The following is a 19380-nucleotide window of genomic DNA, read 5'->3' on the forward strand; positions in this document are numbered from 1 at the left end:
GTTCATTTGTTTATTCCCATAAAAAAATAAGAGAACTTCAACCCAGAAGACATAAAAGAAATATAAATAAATTAGGCTGCGGAGAGCAAAAAAATTAATTCTAAGATGTAAAAAAAAGCCAAAGTTATAAAACAAATGGAGAACTAGAAAAAAATATTTGCAATTCATTTCACAGACAAGAGTTTATCTTCTCAACACACAATAAGCGCCAATAAATCTTTAAGCAAAAGGCCAACAATGCAATAGAAAAAAATGGGCACAGTTTGCAGAATGAGAAGTAAAAAAAGGCTCCAAAATGTATGAAAAGATTCTTGAATTGGTCCTTCCATTTCTCTCCCAAAACTTGAAATCTTCCTGACTCCTCTCTCTCTTCTTGCATCTAGCAAGTTAATGCATCCTGCCTGCTCTGTCTTCTGAAAGGTCCAGAACTCCACTGGCTGCTCATGACCGTCCGCTCTTGTTCGGACAATTGCGATGCGCACCTGAGCTCCCTCTTCCTGCACTGACTCTTCTCCACTGCTCTCTGTAGGGCTTCCAGAGTGATCCTTTCCAAAGGTAACCCTACATCGGCTTCCCTCTCAGAGTCAAAACCAAAGCCCAGCGGCTCAAAGGTCCATGCCTCTGGTCCCCATGGCCTCTCTAGCTTCTTTTCCCATCACATTCCCTCCTCACCCCCCCACCTTCAATTATCATGGCCTCCTTGTTCCCCCTCAAGCATGATGTGGAAGATTCTATTTCCCAAAGATGGCAGCAACAATATCACCCGGGACAGTTAATTTTGTGTCAGCTTGACTAGGCACAGTACCCAGATGTTTAGTGATATACCTGTCTACATGTTGCTGTGAATGTATTTTTTAGATGAGATTAATATTTAAATCAGTGGACTTTGAGTAAAGCAGATTATCCTCTATTAGTGGGTGGGCCTCATCTAATCAGTCAAGGGCCTTCAAAGAAAAAAGAGTGAGGTTCTCCTAAGAAAGAAGGAATTCTGCTTCCAGACTGCCTTTAGACTTGAGCTAAAACATCAGCACTTTCCTGGGTCTCTAGCTTGCCAACCTATCCTGCGGATTTCAGACTTTCCAATCTCAAAATTGTGTGAGCCGATTCCTTAAAATAAATCTGTTTCTCCCTCTCTCTTTCACTGTATATAGATAGATGATAGATAGATAATGATAGCTAGCTAGCTAGCTAGCTAGCTAGTGATAGATAGATGATAGATAGATAATAGATAATGATAGATGATAGATAATGATAGATAGATGATAGATAATGATAGATGACAGATAATGATTGATAGATGGATAGATGATAGATAGATGATAGATAGATAGATAGATGATAGATAATGATAGATGATGGATAATGATAGATGATAGATAATGATAGATGATAGATGATAGATAGGTGATAGATAATGATAGATAGATGATAGATAATGATAGGTGATAGATACTGATAGATAGATGATAGATAATGATAGATGATAGATAATGATTGATAGATGGATAGATAGATGATAGATAGATAGATGATAGATAGATAGATAGATAGATAGATGATAGATAATGATAGGTGATAGATAATGATAGATGATGGATAATGATAGATGATAGATAATGATAGATGATAGATGATAGATAGGTGATAGATAATGATAGATAGATGATAGATAATGATAGGTGATAGATACTGATAGATAGATGATAGATAATGATAGATGATAGATAATGATTGATAGATGGATAGATAGATGATAGATAGATAGATGATAGATAGATAGATAGATAGATAGATGATAGATAATGATAGGTGATAGATAATGATAGATGATGGATAATGATAGATGATAGATAATGATAGATGATAGATGATAGATAGGTGATAGATAATGATAGATAGATGATAGATAATGATAGGTGATAGATAATGATAGATAGATGATAGATAATGATAGATGATAGATAATGATTGATAGATGTATAGATAGATGATAGATAATGATAGATGATAGATAGATAGATGATAGATAGGTAGATAGATACATACATACATAGATACATAGATAGATAGATAGATACCTAGCTACCTACCTATCCACACATCCTATTGGTTGTTTCTCTTGAGAATCCTAAAGCATCACCCAACAGTGTGACCTTCTCATCCCTCCCATGAAGAAGTAGAGTCCACGTGCCTCCCCTGGACGTGTCCCTACTTCCACCAACAGAGTATGATTTCCGAGAAAAAGCCTGCAGCTTCCACTTGGTGCTCTAGGAACATTTGCTCTTGGAATGCTCTCCCTGAGAAACTGCCCACCAGACTGAAAGAAGCCCAAGTGTCATGCCTGGGCCAAGTGCACACACTCTGCAGTGGCATCCCAGCGGAGCCCAGCTGCCAGGTCATCCCAGCCCAGGTGCCAGCAGGTGAGCAAAGAAGCCTCTGGGTGATCTCCTCACCTGAGGTCAGGCCAGCCCAGCTATTCAAATCTTCCCAACACCAAGCAGCAACAGGAGCAGCCCCTGTGCCTGTCTGAATTCCTGACTCACAGAATCCACAAGCATGTTAGAGTGATTGCTGCTTCCCTGCACTTGGTCTGGCGTGGCTTATACAGGAACTGAGAAGCAGCACAAATGCGCATTGAACCACGTCTCTAAGCCTTTATGCCCGTGGCACCATCCCGGAGATCACTCCTGCGCATCTGCATGGCTCTCTCCCTCACTCCCAGCAGGTCTTTGTGCCGGGGTCAACTACGCAGGAGCCTGCCCTCACCCCCTTTTAAAACTACAGCCTGTAGCTCAAACCCCTGCTTTCTGTGTCTCCATAGCACTTACCCACCATCTTAGAGGCGTGTCGTTTCCTTGCTTACTTTTCCTCTGCCTGCCTCCTCTGACTGAAACATCCACTCCATGAGAATTGGGGATGTGGGGTTTGCTCTGTTCACTGCTGCATCCCTAGCATCTAGAACACTGCCCACACACAAGAGGTGCTCAACGAATATTAACCAATGGATAAACACACGGATGAATGAACAAACCGCACCCAAAGAGAGCTGCCAATTACAATTTCAGTGACATGATTTTATTTTTCCTCTGTCAGATTAATAAAAATCCAACTGTTTGGTAAAGCACTGTGCTGGGGAGCACGTGGGGAAACAGGCACCGTCATTTGCTGGTGGGAGTATAAACTGGTGCAAATTCTTCGGGGAATGATTGGCAACGTGATCTAAAACTTAAGGTGCACGTCAACTTTGACCCAGCAAATCCATTCTTGAGACTATATCCTACAGAAATGCTCATGCATACGTGAGATGGTGAGTCTCTCTACAAAGATATTCACAGCAGCACTCCTCTGTATGAACAAAAGATTCAAACCCAGATGTTCTTCAGTATGTCACTGTTAAATAAATGTAGGGATATTCCTGCTAAGAGACCCAGGCCGTAAAAGATAATGTGGCCGTTCTATACTTGGGTAGAACTTAGAAAAGCCCCAAGATGTACCATCAGAGAATACAGCAAAGTCTAGATACAATGTTGTGTGCCACCAATTTAGTTGTAAGACAGACTATGTCCAGAAGGAGAGAAGAGAATTCAATTACAGCTCTGTTGTACTACCTGCACTCGGTAACCACTGGAAGACAATATGCATCTATGCTTTAGAACAAAAATAATAAGCTTGAGATATTTTCCCTTCAATCTCTTCTACAAAGAGCAATAACGTGAGTTCTTGCATCCCTTCCGCTTGTCTCGGGACCAGACAGGTGACACCCACTGAGCACAGCGCCGCGTGGACAACTGGGAGGCAGGAAGAGGCACATGGGGAGCTCTCGGCAATCCGTAAATGCGCACAGCCGTGCCAACCAAGCCAAGGACTTAGTAACCCATGAAATAAGCAATAAATGCTTCAGTAAAATCTGTAGCAACAGATGTCGCTCATAAGACGGCAGGAAACTTTCTCAATATAAAAAATGATGGGATAAACTGCTATTTATGTTTGCACATCGTAACATGTGGGTCATTACACCTGCAGATGGTTACTTTAAATAAATAGAAACTGGGCGGGGAGAAGCATGAACCAGAATATATTTTCATTTATATCCCCTTTGGGGCTTTTCTTCATCAACATTATTAAGCTGAAGACAGAAGAAACATTTAAGATGTATTGCATTCAAGACTTTTTTTTTTTTTTTTTTTTTTTGGACAGCGAGAGACACAGCAAGAGAGGGAACACAAGCAGGGGGAGTGGGAGAGGGAGAAGCAGGCTCCCCGCAGAGCAAAGAGCCCGATGCGGGGCTCGATCCCAGGACCCCGGGAACATGACCCGAGCCGAAGGCAGACGCCCAACAACTGAGCCACCCAGGCACCCCTCAAGACTTTTTTTAATCGGTGAAGTTGAATAAGAGCACAGACAGATTAGCTTTAAAATGGAAACATGATACGTTACTTAGTAACAGACTATAGTATGATTTTATCTTTCTCCAAAAGCTTCAGGGTTCAGAAAGTGAGTATCATTCATGCAACTATTTTTAACCAACATCTACATTTTTAGTGGGGGGGGGGGGAGTCTACATGGAAGTACTTCAAAGAGAATCATCGTCAAGCACAGAGTCCCCGTTCCATTCAGCATGCACTGAGCGCAGGCCAGCTAAGAGAGGCTGTACCACAGACAGCTTCATCCTGAAGCAAGTCCCGGGAGTGAAATCTCAGGCAGGCATCCCTAGTGCACTCCCGATGTCCACAAGCAGAGAACGGAACAACACGGGAGGCGGGCCCTCGTGGGGGGGCAGTATGTGACCTTCGCCTTGACGGACTCAGGGGATCAGAGGGGAAGTGCCCTTCCAGCAGGATCAGGGGCAGCGAATCGAAAGTCATATTCTGCCTGCAGAGGGTTGAATTGTGTCCCCTCCAAAAAGATTAAGTCCAAGTCTTCAACCCTGGTAGCTGTGAACGTGACCTGATTTGGAAATAGGGTCTTGGCAAATATCAATAAACTAAGGATAATCTTTGGGATGAGCTTCTCCTGGGTTGAGTGTGAGTCCTAAACCCAGTGACCTGTGTCCTTATAAGGGGAAGTAGAGGGAGGCAGGGACACAGGGATACAGCCACCCAGACCCAGGGGAGACTCTGGACCAGGCTCCCCTTCACAGCCTCCAGAAGGAGCCAACACTGCCCACACCTTGATTTGGAACTTCTGGCCTCCAGAAGTGTGAGAGCACAAATTTATGTTGCTTGAAGCCAACGAGTGCATGGTTGTTTATGAGGGCAGCCGCAGGTACCTGATGCACGGCCCTCTCGGCTGACCTCTGTGCGCTGGGTACCAGCTGAGCACCTGCACTTAGAGAGCGCTCAGGAATCTTGGCTGAACGAACGACTGTGACCGGTTGAAGTGCATGTGGGACACAGCTGCAGAGGTCGGCCAAGGCAGACTGGGAGGGATCCTAGTGACATTCTTGGAGTTTGTCCTGCGAGCCTTGGAGAGGAAGGGAGGGATGTTCGAGGAGCACGACGATTCATCAGACAGGTGGAGCTCCCACAGCGACAGTAGGAAAGCAGGAAAGGGAAGCTTGAGGCAAGTGCCTGGGACGCCAGCGAGGAGCCTGGAACTAGGGCAGTGGCAGCCCCTACAAATAGAACCGGTGCCCCCAGACCGGGCTGGATGGTGGAGGGAGCGGGGAGGACGGGTCCACAGGGGGTCGCAGGGTGTGGAAGCACAGACCAAGTTTGGCAACCCAAGGAAAGGAGACTATTGCAGTTAAAGAGGAGTTAGACCAGGTTTCCTGGGAAACAGAACCATGGCCACCCCGAAGCAGGACTGGCTTTGGGGAGTCAAAACCCAGGGTGGTTATAGTGCAGGAAAGGGAGGAGGGGCCAGGAGAGAGACGGGGCTGGCCCCGCCACCCCGCAGAGACGCAGCCATCCAGGACCTCGAGGGACAGAGCAGCAGGCCTTGGGGTGGTTCCCGGGGGCCCCACAGGAGAGGAGGTTGTCTGCAGGCTCCGGCCTCTCTCCAGCCTCTCACTGGTCGGGTGCGCCCAGGGGATGTGGCTGCCCAGTGTCCAGGCTGTACCACCCGCTCTGTCGGACAGCTGTGCGGACACCAGAGCCTTAGTCAGGGTGTGGTCTAACCTCCCCAAAGTCAGGAGGGGATGGATGGAGCCCTGCTCACCCAGGGGAGGCCACAGAAGGGCGGGGCCAGCGGAAGGCCTGCGGTCCTTGGGGGCAGCGTGGGGGTGACCACAGCCCCTGAGTCATGGGGACACTCCATGAGCAAGGGTCTGGGCCCAGGACACAGGGAGGCCGAGCCGATCCACGGGCAGGCAAAGCAGGGACTGACGCACAGTAATACGGCCCTGGCATGTGTACATTTCAAAATCTCTGTGGGTCCATGGTAACTTGATTATGAATTTGTTTGGCCGGTAGATTTCTAACACAAACAAATGTAATCACTGGAGAAGAAAGCCAGAAGAGTCCCAACTGTGCCCGGTGAATTTTATTTATTTAGCGAAGCACTAACTATGAGCCTGACTCTCTCCTATGAAGATTAAAAATAAGGGCTCATTTAACAACACTCATAACAACCTTATGGGGTGGAAACCGTGGTTATTCGCATTTCACCGAGAAGATCGAGGCACCAGGAGTGACATGCCCGCAGGGCTCCACCCCAATGCAAAGCCCCTCGCCTCACTCCCTGTGCAGCCTGTCTGGAGTGTATTTATCCGGGGTACGGAAGCGCCCACTGCAGGGTGAGTCCCCACATCCCACCCGAGACACAGGCCATTTGTGTATGTCTCCTGCTTCTTCACCAAGAGCTCGATCAGGAGCAAGACAGCTAATTTAGCCTCAGGGCTTTCAGACCAAGGTTAATTAAGCAAGTAGTGGGTTTTCTTGCATCACTTGTGAATTTAGCTTCCCGAACAGCCCTCAGGCTGAAACTGAACAAGCATCACAAACGTGCCCAGGAGCAGTCCAGACAATCCTGAGCCACAAGCACTGCGATGGAGATGCAGACTCTGGGGTCAGACTGCCTGGGTCCCTACTGGCTCTGCAGCTCGTTAGCCTGCCCCTAGGACAGGTACCTAACCTTTCCGTGCCTCAGTTGTCCCATCTGCAAATTGGAGAGATAAGCACACATATCTCTTGGGATTGTCAAGCACCAGGAGGGTTACAACCATTAAGTGCTCAGAAGAGTGTTCAGTACGTGGCTGGCCCGTATGTAAACATTTGATGAATTGATAACATGATTATCATGGGGTCTGTCTCCAGGCAGGCAGCTCTGGGCAGGCTCTGAGAACCTGCTGTGTGCTGCCATCTGAAAGCCCGCACTGCACATCATCCCCACGTTCATGGGCTATCCTAACCATGGCTCACCCCAGTAAGAACCGGGCTTCTGCCTTCCAGAATTTCTGTCTAGATGGCCAAATTGGGTTTGAAGACAGGCAGAGGAGAAAGTCCAGAAAAGGGAGGGTGCTTGTCTCTCCCCTCCCCCAGATCCAGCCCCCACCACCTCTGTGCCCAGGACGCCGACCGGGACACTCTGCAGCTTGCTCATGTCCCCGGCCAGTAAGGTGACCTGCTCCTCTCATCTGTCTCCAGAGGTGACCACACCTCCTGTGGCCCTTTGAGCCTCGGTCAGGTAGGGATCTTCTCAGTTTCTCGATGCAAACTGAACAAAGGCCAAAAGGACAAAATGCTGGGGCCAGGCTCACCAGGCACCCTGGGCTGTGGCTCTGTCCTGCTAGCCGTTGCTGTCTGCCTGGGGACACTTGCGCCACCGTCAGCGGCAATTTCTCCCAGATGGCATGTTGGCAAAGTAATAAAACAGATCATGCAAGTGGAAAAAACTGGCACTGCCTTCGATGATTTAGGCTGACGTAGTGTGATCAGGCTGTGCACAGACTCTGCTCAGAAAAGAGAGAAACCACACAAAATTAAGTATGTGTTGTTAAAGAAGGAATTCGAGAGGAAAGATGAAGGGCTTCATGGCCAATACTCCCACAGGTCTGAGCAAAACATCCCACATTTTAAAGCACTTGAGGATCTTCTGGAAATTTCTTTTTTTCAAATATTATCATACCTGGGGCACTCATTTGCTTCTGTACAAAAGGACTTTAGGCAAAAGGCTTGGGAGAGCGGACAAGGACTCCGGGGAAGGAGACGGGGAGGGGCCACCTGGCTAGAGCGAGGGGTGGGGTGGCCAGGGTAGAGCGGGGGTGGGGAAGCAGAAAGGAGAACGAGCATGCCCAGAGTCTTGTCCTTTTGAAACCTTGAAGAACAATAATGTGCATAAGGTGGGAAAGTACTATTTTGGGGCGCCTGGGTGGCTCAGTCAGTTAAGCATCTGCCTTTGGCTCAGGTCACGATCTGAGGGTCGTGCTCCCTGCTCAGTGGGGAGTCTGCTTCTCCCTCTCCCTCTGTTCCTCCTCCTGCTTGTGCATGCTCTCCCTCTCTCTCTCTCAAATAAATAAATAAAATCCTTAAAAAAAAAAAAAAAGGAAAGTACTATTTTTTCAGGTTGCCTGCATATTGCCTATGGCTTTAAGGAAGTGATGGAATTTATCCTTGGGAGAAATGCTGGGCCACTGGTTTGGGTGGGTTGGGGGACGGCTGTTCATTTTGGCTGAACATTTGCTTTCAACAAGGGGGATCTATTCTCTCATCGCTCTGGAGGCCGCGAGTCCAAGATCAAGGGGCCAGCAGGGCCACGCTCCCTGCAAAGTCTCCAGAGTGCCCTTCTTCCTCACCCTTTCCAGCTCCCGGGCCTCCCGGCTTTCCTTGGCTTGTGGCCACTTGGCCACTAGCTCTGCCTCGGCCCTCATGTGCCTCCTCCTCTGTGTCTGAGTCGTCTCTCCTCTTACAACGACCTCCCATGGGCAGAGATCCCGCCCGATAATCCAGGACGACCTCCTCGTCTCAAAATCTTAATTTAATCAAATCTGCAAAGACCTCTTACCAAATAGTCACACCCACAGGTGACATCTTTTAGGGAGAGGGACAGTCAACCCACTACACTTGTTAGAATTTTTATCAATTATTAAATGTTCACAGAACCACTGGTAAGAGTCAAGAATCAGATTCCGGGATGCAATTCCAGGAAAAACTCCCAGATCTGCAGGGATCCAGGTCACCAGGAGAGCCCCACCCTGCTATGACCGGGAGGCTGAAGGGCCAGGGAGTCACCTGCTGACTCTGGAAACTTCCATGGCAGCTGCCTTGGGCCATGCTGGAAGCATGGAGGCCCTTCTCATCTGTTCCTAGCACGACCAAGTCCGAGCTCAAAGGATGGTGAAGCAGAACCAGGTGACAGGCAGGCTCTAGACAGGAAGGTTTGAGGGGATCATGGTGAGCTTCCAAGCCTCAGCACCCTGGAAGGGGCTAGAGAGCAGGGGAGGCAAGCGCCCCAGGACCATCCCACCACTGTTTCGGCACCTGACTTAAAGTGGCCGGAGGGAGCGTGGCCGAGCTGGGGTGACAACAAGACTGCGACAGGCAGCAACCAGAAACTCATCAGCCACTCACAGACTGAGGGTGCGGAAGAACCACCTGAGGAGCTGGCTCAAATCGCAGGGCACCCAGCTTCATAGAAATAATGATCTGCTGAATGAATGAATGAATCCCAGGGAATCCCTGGTAGGGGAGCAAGGTTGGCAAAGAAGCAAAGCGCCCAGGGCTCCTCCCACCTATCATCTCCAGGGCATGACTCTATTCTCCCTTCCACCCTCATGCCTCTGGGCCTCCCACGTCACTTGTGTGCGGGATGGGACACTGGGGGCTCCGCTCCAGGGGACACGGGCCTTCAGCGACTCTACAGAAGGAAATAATCTGCTGGTCCGGGGAGGTTCTCCTTGCAAGCCAACCCATGCAAAGCACATTACCACCCCCGCAGCAAGATTTTCGTGTTTGCATTTGCATGGAGACAAAGGAGAAGTAGCCTGTCTCTGTCACTTCCGTGACTCTGGGATATATTTCATTTCCAAACAAAGCCCCTGCTGCTAAGAAAGAGCATGCAGGGATAAAACAGATGGTGCTCCCGAAATTCTAAATGCACCATGGGAGTTCCGTAGGGTGTACCAGACAGGCCCTTGCAGAGGTGAGGCCCCGGGGCCACAGACCCCTGCAGAGCCACCTGTTCTCACCGGAGACAAGGAACAAGAACAAGGAAAGGAGAAGGCAATGGTCAGTGTCTGGGAGCTCACAGGTGAAACTTGGCAGGTGTCCCCGAAGGATGGGATGCCCAGGATGATACCAAAAGAATGTATATAAGATAGAGAGAAAGAACTATTTTTAGACCCAAAATGGACATTGTGACACTAGATGGAAATGAAGAATATTCTCTCTCTTAAGTGCACTATTTTATTCAAAGATGTGTAAATATAGGTCTCATGGCCTATTTTAAACAAGCTGTGTTATGTTTTAACAAATATTCAGAGATCTGTTTCATAACTTTTGGAATTTAATTTCTAAAAAATGTGCAATTATAAAACCTAAAACTTCCTTGTGTTTGTGCTCTTCCCCAGGAAATCCCAAAGAAGTGGGGTGAGTCCGCAACCATAATCTGGCCTCACGCTGTCACCATTGGTAGAAACTCAAATCTTTATTTATCACGTTAGTTTCGGAAACTGGCATTTTCAGTAAGTTTTCAGGAAAAATAAGATAACGAGCGTTCTGTGTATTACTCCTGAAATGGCTTGGCGTTTTCCCGCCTAGGAAGGATCTCGTTTCCTGGATTTCTGTCTGTCTGAGTTCACAGACCCACATCCTGCAGGTCACAGCAGGGCTTCACTGTCTCACAGACCCCAGGGCAGGCTGTCCACGCCCAAGGTGTGGGCAGGGCGGGTTCCCTCGGCCCCAGCCTCTCTGCTCTCCTCTCTGGGGGTTCGTGCGTGACTTGGGGGGCTCAGGCTGCCATAGCAAAATGCCGCAGCCTGGGGGCTGACCCAGCAGGCGTCATTTCTCACAGTCCTGCAGGCCGGGCGGTGGTGACGAGATACCTGCAAAGGCAGTTTCTGACAAGAGCCCTCTTCCCAGACTGTGGAGCAGCCTTCACGCGGGCTCACGTGACAGAGAGTTCTGGGCCGCCTGATCTTCTGGTGCGGACAACGGTGCTTCCAGACGAAGGCCCACCCTTGTGACCTCATTAGACTATTACCTCCTTCTGGGCTCCGTCTCCACATACAGTCTCACCAGGGGTTAGGGCTTCAGGAGATGAATCTGGGGGAGACACAAGTCAGCCCATATCGATTGGCGGTCTTGGGCCTTCCTTGCCTTGTGTCAGCTCCCTGTGACCTCGGCCTCTGTGTTCACGGGGTATGCTCACTCTGTGTCTGTCTGTATCCAAATTTCTTCTTCTATGAACGCCAGCCGCATTGGATTAGGGCCCTTCCCAATGACCTCATTGTAACACGATCATCGGCAAAGGCCCTATTTCCACATAAGATCTTGTTTTGAGGTGTTAGGGATTAGGACTTCAACATATGAATACAGGGGGTCCCCATTCAACCCATAGCACCATGAGCTTGAGACTGGCCCTTTCTGTGGGATCTTCTCACACCCTCAGCCCTGCTGCTGTCTGATTCCACTCTGTACACGTGATTCCCCATCAGAAACCTTGGGTGGGTCTTAAGACATTAAGAATAAGCCAACACCCTGAGCCCTGGCATCTCCCGTTCTCTCTGGTGCCCTTGCCAAATGTTTCAGGAACACTGGACACTGCAAGAAGGCGACAGGCTTTCTTTGTCCCCAGGACACCCTGGCTTCTGATCTTGGCTCTTCTCTTTGGTATCTGTGCTTGGGGCTCAGCGTGGCCATGAAACTCACTTCTCCAGGCCCAACTGGCTCTCTAATGAGGTTGTTTTGAGGATCGTGTTGAACGAACAGACAGCAAATCATCCCTGGAGTCAGGGGATGGACGCTCATGGTCCAGCCCCGCTAACTCCTGGCCGTGACCTGGGAGTGGTGGTGGTATCTTTATGAGCCTCAGTTTTCTGATCTGTAATACATCCCTGCTCCCACCCAGCACGTGGAAGTCTTAGAAGGGCACTAGGCACCTTGCAAACTGCTCTTGCCTCCTCCACACACCATCTACATTCCTAATCGTGGACCCATCACCTCTGGAGAAATCTCGTGACAGCTCGACCCCATCTGACCACGCGGGTCTCCTCTCAAAGGCTGTGCCCCTGACAGAGCTTCTCGGATGACCCAGTCTGACTCTCCCCCTCTCACCACTCCTCATCCCACTACAAGGTGTTATTTTCTTCATTTGCATCTGAAATCACAGTCATTCTTTAAAAACTTATGGTCTGTCTCCCCAGGAACACTTGGGATTTCCTGAGATGGCTTCTTATCTGCGTCCCTCGATGCCATCCACCCAGCACCCAGCGGAGGGCATTGCTGGCTCACTGTGTGTTGGGTAGATGAACGAATGAACCAAGCACTGTGAGCCTGGTAGGCCTTGACGGTTCCATTAGCCCGCACCGTCTGGCTCCATGTCCTTACCCCTCCCTCCTCTGAAGTTCTTTGACCTGTTGCCAGAACCCTTGCATGTGGTTCTCTTTCCAACTAGACCACAAGCTCATGAGTCTAACTGGGGTTCATGCCTCTGAATCTCGATTGCTCAGTCACATTGGCCCAGAAAAGTCAAGGTAAGAGCTGTTAATAACAATGTTGCCACGTTGCTCTCCGTTCGTGGGGTCTCTGTGCTGTGCCCACCCCGACCTTAGAGAGATGTGACATCCATTCGTGCTGCTCCCGGGATTCCAAGCCCTGGCAGGAGCGGTACCAGCCCAGAGGGCAGAGCATGGAACTGCAGTGAGGATCCCTCAGGGAGAGGGAGACCCAGGCCCCACCTGCAGTCTGTCCCTACGCTGCTTGCCACTCCCCCCAGTGCCCACCATGGGCTCTGGGACCACTGAGCCCCACTATGGGACTCACTCTACCCCAGATGCTGCAGGTGCCATCGGCCCTTCCGGGTGCTCCTTCTCCTAGTCTTCCCCATCCTGCCAACCACCCACATGGGCTTCCTCCCTCTGGGTCTGGCTTGAGACCCACCTTCTAGAACAATCTCACACCCAGTGCCTTTCTCCCTTCAGCATGCCATCAGCCATGGACTGACTGCCTCCTGGCTGATGTCTGAGCCTCCTCTTCCAGCAGGATGGCCAACCCTGGAGATGTGTGCACTTCTCGTAGCACAAAACACACCGGGGAAGGCCAGGCGAGCAGGCTTTGTACTCTGCATGGGTGCCCTTGATACTTGCTCTGACTCCCGTCTGCTGCAGAATTCACCCGTGGTGAGTCACACCTCGCCAAGACGCTGCGTCCCCTCCCGCCCTGGATCTGCTGTGCAGCTCAGTGATGAATATGGAAAAGCTGGGCCTCGAGCCTAATGAGCAGTAAGATAGAGAGACTTCAAGCTGCACATTTAAGAAATAAATTAGCACTTAAAGGCATATTAATCTATTCCACATTACTTTTCTGGCCCCACAATGACGTCAGGGGCTCTGTAACTTCTGCAGCAGATTGCAAACCTTCGCTCGACCTTAGCATGAATCAGAGGACTGGAAAACTCCCTTTGGAGAATAAAAGGAAATGCAATTAAAACTCTTTTGCAGAGAGGCTTGGCAAATGCAGAGCTCCTGATTAATGCAGAACGAAGAAGTGATTGGGCCCTCTGTGCCCAATTCATTCAGGAGCCAACGCTTCCCAAAGGGAAGACCAATATGCTGGTAGTGTTTGAAGAAAACCATTTCCTAATCCACTTTTACTGAAAATAAAGAGAGTGGGCCATGCAAACACTTTCATGTTTATTTTACATCAAGAGCATGCAAACAGGGAGGCTGCCCAGGCACACCCACCCTGCCCCCAGCTTCTCCTGGTGACCGTGGGCCCCCTCTGCTGTGCCCCGCTTCACCTGACTTCTGCCCCTTACTCACACTACCTGCTGCTCAGCAGATCTTGACAAGACAGGAAACAGAAACATAATTTGCCAGCAGGGCATGATGCTCTTCCCTACCCTTGCTTCCAGCCAGGTTTCCGAGGGCCCAGAATCATTGCTCCTCGGAGAACACGTTATCCCCATGACATAGTCTCAAGGATGACAGTAGTGTTCGTGTCCATATTATCATGTCTATGACTCATCATGTTTTTGGACATACGTTGCCATTCCAATACCCAACTCTATCCTATTTCAATAAAACGAAACCATGCAAGATATGGAGTTGTACAACTCCATGTGGAGTCATGTCCGGTCCTCCGTTTTTCATACACAGTCTTAGGGAAAGGTTGGATCTTGGTCTCTGGCTGGCTCCCTTCCCAGCCCACCCTGAGATCCAAAAGCCATTTTTTAAAGAGGCTTTTTTCTGTGCAGGGCCTTTTAAAGTTCAGGGTTAACACTGCCTTGAAGATAAATGTCTTCAGACTCTCCATTCCTGGCAAAATGAACTTTAAAAATCCTGAGACTTGGTACTTTCCCTAAAATAGTTCCACGCTGTTATTGCCTGAGATAGAAAGAACCCAAAACCCCAGGTAAGGTCACCAGGACAGGTTCCCTGCACCCCTGCCCCCTGGGCAGGGTGGCTGCTGGCCCCACCCCCATCCATTGGCTTACAGGGGGAGCAGAGACAGCAAAGGACCAGAGGAGGGGGAGGACAGCACCAGAAAAGGGATGGGACAGGGGCAAAGGGAGAGAGTGGTTTCCAGGGGGGTCTTGCTTGAAGATGCAGGCAGTGCTGACTCAACCAGAGGGAGGGGAAGCCCCTGAATCTGAAAGGCAGAAGCTCCCTCCTCCTCCACCCTTTCATGGGAGGCAGGAGCACAGAGATTCAGGTGGGGTCTGCAAATCCTCCACCACCTAAATGACAGTTTTGCTTGTTTCCATGTGCATCAGAACTACCTGGCACCGCGCGCCATCTCCCCAGTTGAGCCCAGCATAATTGTCTCTTCTTTAGAATCATGTGAAATGTGTGCCCTTCCCTCCGTCTCTCCTCACCTCCATCCTCTGAGAACAAAACCACTGTGTAAAGCCAAAGAAAATGCAAGTGAATCGCCACTAGCAGCCTGGGCTGTCTATTTGCCCAAGAACTGAAAACAAGGGCTATTCTCCTTGAATAAGCAGTGAATTAGCAAATGTCTTCCTCTATCATAAACATTTGCTGAAAACAGCCCCTGGGCAATTGCATGAAGGATGCAGAACAGCTATTTTTAACTAACAAATGAGAACAGCAGCAGCTAATTTTGGACTCCTGCTCTGTCTTGGTGCTGTGAGCTGGCTCTCTGAATGGGAGGAAAATGCAAAGGGGAAGTTCAGTCGAGCTTGGCCCAAACCAACAGCTGTCACACGTTCCAGAGATAGCCAGGCTTGAGGCATGGGCCGGTGGACACTTGTCTCCTTATTCCAGGTCACCAGTCGACAGGGCAGTGCTACTCAAGGATGCCACCTACCCCCAACTATCTTTGTCCTAAGATGATCGAGAAAAGGAAATGTGTATATTGGAGGGACACACTGTGTTCAGACACAAAGGGCATCAACAGAGGGGACCCTGCAGGGGGAGAAGGGGGAAGGGCCAGGAGACCAAACTTCCTGGAAGAAAATTGGCCACAACCACAATATGATAAGAAGGCCTTCAAAATGCTTGAAAAGAAAGATCTGATATGACTTTAAAAATGTAAATAGATGTCATCGCTAGTGCTGAAAATAATGAAAACTATTATCCCCCAGAGACAACCCCCCACATTAGCAGTTGTCCAAAGAGCACCATTAATATGTGTTTTACAGCACCAGACAAATGCCTGGCTTCCCCCTTCTGGCTGAGTGAAGGCTTTCTTCTGCGGGGAGGAAGCTTGCTTGCAGCCCTGGCCATTTAGCACCTTCACTGCAGCAAGAGAGACAGAGACAGGGGCAAGAAACAGAAGGAACTAATATCTAGAGGGAAAAGGAAACATTTCCAGCCTGACTCCCTTGCTAAGCCTCTCTCAAGATATTTTATACCACCTGAATATCATACATTATGCGATCTGCTAGCACATCTGTAAGAAACAGACACAGAGATGCTAAGGAAGGTTATCTGAGCAATATATTGAGGGAATGTGGCAGGACAACTCGCCATGGTCCTCTGGCATTTCTGCAGGTGCCTTCCTTCTGGGCTGTGTGCTCAAGGAGAGTGAACAGCTTTGGTGATCGATGCAGGCTTCCCCCAGAGCAAAGGACAGGCACTCTTCCTGCCCACTGTCGAAAGATTCGGGTCCCCAAGCTCAGCGCTGCACCCCCACCTCCCATTACACGACCCTGTGGAATTGGGTGGGGCGTGGGCAGGCACACAGGTGCTGATGCTCTGGCAATTGCCATCACCATAAGAAACAAACTGCTTTTTTACCCACCCAGGAGTTTCCTGTTTTCTACCAGCATCCACAACGTTGCGACAATCCAACATTTTAGCTTGCTAGTAGGACGAGATCTTGGACCACCCACAGTTCTTGCCACTGAATTTAGGTAATTGTGGCTGACAGTTTTGGGGAATATGCTCTCAGGTGTGTAAATGGTACTGAGATAAATGATATGTCAGGCAGAGGTTCCTGGTGCCCTCCTTAAAATCTGCTCTCCCCTTCTTTATATAGAAATAGAACCGGACATGTGGCTATCCAGAATAAATACTACATGTTTCCAGCTCCCCTTGTAGAGAAGTGGGCTCACATGACTACGTTCTGGCAGATGGGATGTAAGTGAAGTATGGAGGGGCAGCTGCGAGGAGGGCTGGGGTGTACACCGTGCCCGGTCTACAACCTTTTTGTCCATCCTTCTGCCTGGAACATGGATGTCACAGCTGACACTGCCTCCTGGTCTGTGAGCACGAAGGCGTGTTGGCAGCACAAAAAGGCAGGAGTCCAGGTGCCTGATGCAATGAAGAGTCAAACCTGGCCTGGACTTACTGGACTTACCTATGAGAAAGAAATAAATCTTGTTCAAGCTACTGTCAGTTTGGGTTTTCTGTTATTAGCAGCTGAATCATCCCTAACTGGTGCAGAACTTGGTGCGAAAAGGGGGTACTTACAAGAAAAGCCCCAAAACATGGGGCAAATTGCAGGTGCCATTCAGGCTCACCATGGCCAGACTGAGAGGTGATGTCTTCAGGGGCCACCTGCACCATCTTTCTCCCTGTCCCCTTCTGCCCCCTTCACCTCCTTCCACACCAACTGTCCCCCCCTTAGCTCTCCTGCTGCCCCTGCCAGCCCTGTTCCTGGCTCACTACAGCTCCAGATCTTCCTCCACCTGGCGACAGCCACATTTCCACGTGATTTATTTCGGTGTCAATTTTGAGAAGAGCAGCTCTCTGTCCCCTACTGATGCTTCAAAAGGACCTAAACATGAACTAATCTAGAAATACCTTCCATAAATGTTTGGTATATGCCAAGACCCTGGATGGTGGGATGTGAGGTATCAGTCATTCTGTGACTCTGAGAACGGGTCCCCAGGCAATTGAACAGGTGTCTCATGTCTGACACCAGCTGGGCACACAAATAGGATTGGCCAGCTCTGTCCCAGCACAACAATCTTCCCCCAGGAAATTAGAATGGATCTAAGAGTGGGTTTATTCAGGTGACATCATATCAGTGACATCAGAGTGGTGCCCACTTCATCACCCACCCACCCATCCCCAACACAAGCGAAATGCAATGCCATGTGCCATCTAAATTTGTTTATTCACTCACTCACTTAACACTCTCTTACTGAGCACCTGTAGGCACAGCATGCCAGACCCTGCTCCAGACAGGGAATGGAAAGATGAGTTTACAGGATGCACACCCTGAACCCTGGGTGCAGGATCTTGTGAGCTTCAGTCTCCGCCAGGGCTGAAACTCAAACCTGTATATTTGGAGATAATCACTTACATTGGACAAAAGGAGATGGCAGTGAGTGTGAATCCTAGTGAAGTCGTGGGAGAGAGTCCTAAAAGTTACAGTTCAGAGTAAGTCCTGTTCTGTGATGACCATTATGACACACAATTTCTCAAAACAAACACATTTCTGTGCTCTGCCCGTCAGACAGAAACTCTTATGAAATACCTCTCAAAGTAAGCATCCCGCCATGTCTGTGAATTCTGACAATAATGACAACCCAGTCAGAAAATCACAAATGGTGGGCCTCTGTGTTTATATATTTACAGTTTTGTGATAATTTAGCTGTGAATACCTCAGGCTGCAAGTAAGAAACAAATTCCGCCAACGGTGCTGTTGAAACGTACAAGTTTCTGGGGAGGTCTGAATCAGGTTGTAGAGGAGCTAATGGCCTTGTGCCATGACCATTCCTGGCTTTGACAATGTCCTGTTATGTAAAGTCATTCCAATAATTCATGGGAACTTGCTGTACTATTTTTTTTACAAGGCCCTGAGGTTTATTAGTTACTCACAATTAGAAATCCAGAGGTGGCCAGTTGCCGACGTGCGCATGGGCGCCCCACAGTGCTGCCGATGACCCAGGCCCCTTGCACCTCCTTGTGTCTCCAGCCTCGGCTTCTTGGCCTTTTGCCCTGCTCCCTGGGGTCTCATGGATGCTGCATCAAGTCTTCATCCAAAGACTTGACTGGGGCTGGAGGGCCCACTTCCAAAGCGATCCATTCTCATGGCTGGCAAGTTGGGGCTGGCTGTTGGCTGGGGGCTGCCTTCCGTTCCTTGCCATGTGGGCTTCTCCAACCTGACCACTTTATCAAAGCCAGCCAGGGAGAGTCCGTAAGAGAGTCGTCTAGCAAGATGGAAGTCAAAATTTTCATGCAATTTCTCTGATGCAAGCACAGAGGTGACATCTGCTCACCTTTGCCATGTTCTGTTGGTTAGGAGTAAGTCAACGGTCTTGCCCACACTTAGTGGTGGTGGGGATTATATTTAGGCATGAATGCCAGGCGGCAGGATCATGGGGGCAGTTTACAGCTGCCTGAAACCTGGTAACAGCTCCAGGTTTCATTTCAGTGTTGCCGCCAAGGAGAAGGGTGAGGGGAAGAACCACAGATGCTGCCTCTACCGGGAAAGCAATGTTTTGAAAATATGCCCATAAGCTGGCACTTCTGCCTTCCAAGTGTGGACCCTTGTTCCACTCCTTTGACGCTGGCCAGACTTAGCACTCACTTTATATGAATAGTGTATGACATGGCGGAGTGGCTGTGGAGACAGACTCTAAACTGCCCCCATGATCCTGGCGGCCGTCGTTCTACCTCTGTGTCTAGGAGTGTGACTCCCCTGGGTACCTCATATTAAGGGACTCATACAGTATTTGTCTTTTCGTGACGGGCTTCTTTCACCTAGCACGTTGTTCTCAAGATTTCATCCAAGTTGTAGCAGGTGCAAGAAAGAGTCTACTTCCATTTTAAGGTTGTATAGACAGACCTCAGAGTTTCACCCCTTCAGC

The sequence above is a fragment of the Mirounga angustirostris genome, unplaced genomic scaffold (assembly GCF_029215605.1).
Source record: "Mirounga angustirostris isolate CCGP_5_RB_7025 unplaced genomic scaffold, mMirAng1.0.hap1 SCAF_7, whole genome shotgun sequence".
NCBI lineage: Eukaryota > Metazoa > Chordata > Mammalia > Carnivora > Phocidae > Mirounga > Mirounga angustirostris.